The 1,270-nt window shown below is 38.5% G+C and overlaps 1 long non-coding RNA gene across 1 annotated transcript; it reads right to left on the reverse strand.

Annotated features, from left to right (window-relative positions):
- Positions 1–112: 112 nt before the first annotated feature.
- On the reverse strand, positions 113–970 carry LOC119594626. The gene is made up of 2 exons (XR_005230641.1): positions 932–970; positions 113–401 (listed from the first exon to the last, which is right to left on the reverse strand). It is a non-coding gene; the product is annotated as an uncharacterized LOC119594626 (long non-coding RNA).
- Between the last annotated feature and the right edge of the window lie 300 nt (positions 971–1,270).

Raw genomic sequence — 1,270 nt, forward strand, 5'->3', positions numbered from 1 at the left:
TACCCGGTCAGAAACTGGCTGAGTACACACGTTCCACTGGAAAATGTTCTATAAGTGGGTTTATGTATGAATGATGCACGTAAGCCATTCGAAGGAGAACAAAACGATAAACAAAATTCCAATCGAAATTTATTGGTCAAAGGGCATTCTTGTGCATTTCAAAGAAGAGATCTGAAGCCAATAGGAGATCTTGGCGTCCACAAGGAAAATTATAAAGAAATGAACGAACAGCAAAAACAAGAAAGATATAAAATGGCCAAGCACGCAGTTCCTCAGCAGTCGATCATGCGGCCATGCAGTCGCTGGAGCACTACTCAGACGGCCAAACAAACTTTCCTTTGGGAACAGGCGTCTCTGCAACATTTCTGGCCCGGTGGACACTGGTGGTCGTTGTAGCAGAACTGCAAAGGAAAGGAAAGATTCGCGTTTGACGTCGAGAAGATTTTTATCAGAATGGAGTATTCCTCGAAATGAGTTGGAAATTATTTAATCCCAAGCATAACTTTTTAAGAAATTTTCTTCACAGTAATTATTGTTCATTGCATGTAACTGCCATGCATATGCACAATCATAACAAAACCTACCAGGTCAAACAGTCATATATAGAAACAGTAAATAAATAAGTTTTTTCTACTTATAAAATCAAAACATTTTGAAATTATGGTTATGGATGTTGAGTCTTTTAATCATGCATTACTTTTCACCCATGACAATAAATTCGAAGGCTAATAATTTTAGAATTATCTGGTTAACACTCTTAAAATAGCAAATGATTTACATGACAAAAGCATAAAGGTAATGCTGAAAACCAATTGATAAAGTAAAAAAAAATCACTGTTTATCCTCCCATTCATCCAGCTGGCGGCAGCTGGAGCGAACAAAGTCTCCGAGCCGAGCGGACAGGGAGCGAAGAGAAGCCGGAAATACTTACGGGGAAGTTGCCGTCGAAGAAGTCGATGCACGGAGGGGGTAGGGCAGCGAGGGGAGGTGGAGGATCTGTTGGAGAATCGATTTGATTGGAAAAGGTTTGGGGGGATGAAGGAAAATTGGGGGAAACGTTTTACAGTGATTTTTTGTTTTTTGCTCAGCATGATTTGCCTCTATATTATTCATGTCCATATATTTGAGAATCACTTATTTTATTTGAGTTCTACTTATCTGTATGTCTGTGTGTCTATTTACTCTCACTCACATAAAAATAATGGAACCATCGTCTCACTACTTAAAGTAAACATAATATAACGCCTTTCTTATATAGATATAAACTTGC

This window comes from Penaeus monodon, chromosome 34, assembly GCF_015228065.2.
Source record: "Penaeus monodon isolate SGIC_2016 chromosome 34, NSTDA_Pmon_1, whole genome shotgun sequence".
Lineage (NCBI taxonomy): Eukaryota > Metazoa > Arthropoda > Malacostraca > Decapoda > Penaeidae > Penaeus > Penaeus monodon.